Below are 2,566 nucleotides of genomic sequence, written 5' to 3'. Positions count from 1 at the left end.
CCCTCCCCTTTTTTCCCCCGTTTTTGTTAATAATTAGCCGCACTCTTTAATGGAACAATGGTAGATTATTATTGCTTCTTTTCAAAGATCCCATTAACAAGGTTATTATGCACTGCACGGGAAGTCAGGTAAATTAAACTTACATTGCTGGAAATTAAGTTTCAGGCGGTTTTGCGGGGGGGGGGAGGGAAGCGGGGATTTTTTTACACCTTCGGGGGTCGTTGTTTTAAATACTCCAGCCCTGGAGCTCATGGCTCTGTCGGGTTTATTTTCCGATGTGATTTTGGGTGTGCTGGAGCATTACAGGGGAGGCTTCACTGCTGCCAATGGCTTTCTCTGTCTGAGTTCCAAGAACAAGGGCTTTTTTCAAGTGTTTTCGTGGTGTTGGCTTGACTTTATGGCTGCAATAAGTCCCTCGGTAGGGAAACCCCCGCTGTGTTCTCACTTCAGAAGGATCGGGAATTCCAGCTCCCCATGAAAAAAAGAGAGTTTCATTTTTTATTGGAACCAACTGCACTGAACTTTTTACCAAGTTCTTAGCGGCTTCAGCTTTCACACAAGCAATGCTCTGTTCTGTTTGCATTTCGAAATATTTGGGTGTTGTTTTAATCCCCTCATCTATCTGCCTGGCTCTGCTTGCTGGGCTTGGCCAGAAAAAGCCAAGCGACAAAAAGCGGGACCTTCCTGAGCAGAGAACTGGGGTTGTACATACTGTAAATTCTTGTCTTTATCTTTATTTATGCCCTGGCAGCTGAGTGATGTCTGTCAGGAGGGGAAAGCCGCCCTCGCAGAGCAGTTAATTGTGTTAGACCACCTTCTGGGGAGCCTCGCAAGTTCCCCACTTTAGGGCTCCTTCTCAGCAAACCTAGTGCCTGTTTTTTGGGGGAGATGAGGCCAAAAACTGCAGGAAGATGAGCCCATCGGTGCCCTCAGAGAGCAGTCTAACAAGGGCTACTGTACGAGCTGGCTGCAGCCGTTGTTGCTCCTGTCTGTCTCCCTCCCGGCTGAGCTGGCGCTGGAGGCGTCCAAAGAAAATACATTCGCAAAATCCGTCTCGGATTTACTTCGGACCTCAGGCGGGAGGACGTCTGTTCAACACCCACACTAATAACCAGTTTTATATTTTAAATTGTGCATTTCGAGCTACCGAACTGGGAGCAGAAACCACGCCTGTGCTTTAACATACAATTCTGGGAGATTTAGTGCACTTTAAAGACCTCTGCTCGTATTTACATGTATCATAGGTGGCAAATCAATTAGACCGCGGGCCTGACCCTCCGGAAGATGAAAACTGTGACATGCTTTGGCTTGTTGGGGTTTTTTTGGTTTGTTTTTTTTTTTTTTTTTCCTCCACGTTGGGAACCAAGTTTTCTTTTTAAACTCCCTCACATAACCACTTCTAGGGTCGTCCTTCTAAGAGGAAAGGGTTTTTTATCTGTAGCGCATCTAAGATGTCAGCAATAGGAAATTAGCAAGTGGCCACCTTCAGTAAGAACGGGTTTATTTTCTTTTAAAATGTCGACTGTCAAACTATGTAAAGAGCCTGTTTCAGCCACAAATTACAACAAGCAGGGTTGGGATCTGGGGGTATGAGATTTCCCCCCCCCCCCCCCCCCCAAACTCTTTGGAGGGATTTCTTTGCAGAGCAATCACGAGAAGTGGGAGAAAATATGAGAGCAAACATTTTCAGCAGATGTACTCACGGACTGAATTATCAGGACATCCCATTTCTTTGCCCAAAAATTTGCATGCAGGGCTGCTGCTGCCAGATAATCGCTGGGTTTGCAGAGCTACAAATATTGTGTAACTCTCTAATCAAATGTATGAGCTGTTCGGCTCCTGCAAAGCAGAAAACTTCAGGCTCTCATCCGAGCTTTTTTTTTTTTTTCTCCTTCTTCTCTGACCACCGTTCCCTTTCAATCTCACTTTTTTTTTTTCCTTGCATACCAATAAAGCAGATCTACGTAAGTTTGGGTCCATTCCATACACAAAGGGAAACTCTGCAAGAACAAATATAAAAGATATCAGTCAGAGAGGGGGTGGAGGATGGAAAACTACTTCCTTTGCATGTTATTTCCTTGAATTATAAGGATTACGTTTCAGTCGAAATGTTCATTGGAGTCGTGGCATGAAACAATCTTGGCTTTGCTGCTGTAAACACGATGTTTAAAATAAATTAGCCAGTAATAAGATCCCGGTTTCGTAGATACTTAAAGCTCCGTCAGAGAGAGCCGCATTGGCAGCTCTACAGCCACCATGTAATATATGTAATTCTAGATTTGTGGCACACACATTCACAGATTCAAGTAGTGGGGAGTGGATTATAAGGCGTGTCATTTCACTGCATATCAGACCCGACAGACAGATGGTTACAAATTCGGACAGGAAACAAATCCTTGATAAAACGGGAATGATCGGGGCACGGTCCTGGGGTTGATGTAGGTGGTGGTGGTTTTTTTTAATTTTATTTGTTTTGTTTTCCTGTGCGATGACTTTGATTCTCCCACTTGCAAATAAAGCAGGCGGCGAGCAGATCTGCAGCTCTACCTTGAGCGACCGAGGAGCT

General features: G+C 44.8%; 1 protein-coding gene and 1 long non-coding RNA gene across 2 annotated transcripts in view; one reads left to right on the top strand and one right to left on the bottom strand.

The window, feature by feature from the left end:
* The window catches only part of HOXB6 (homeobox B6), a 10,663-nt gene that overhangs the window by 4,007 nt on the left and 4,090 nt on the right, over positions 1–2,566 (top strand). The gene's annotated exons all lie outside the window — the stretch shown is intronic.
* Positions 1,715–2,566, bottom strand: part of LOC114069513 — a 26,898-nt gene continuing 26,046 nt past the window's right edge. The window contains exon 3 of the long non-coding RNA XR_003573792.1: positions 1,715–2,000. This is a non-coding gene — a long non-coding RNA (uncharacterized LOC114069513). The remainder of the gene's footprint in view (positions 2,001–2,566) is intronic.

Source organism: Empidonax traillii, unplaced genomic scaffold (assembly GCF_003031625.1).
Source record: "Empidonax traillii isolate 1590-97213 ecotype Southwest subspecies unplaced genomic scaffold, ASM303162v1 scaffold1283:size300302, whole genome shotgun sequence".
NCBI lineage: Eukaryota > Metazoa > Chordata > Aves > Passeriformes > Tyrannidae > Empidonax > Empidonax traillii.
This window is presented reverse-complemented; position numbering and strand designations above follow the sequence as displayed.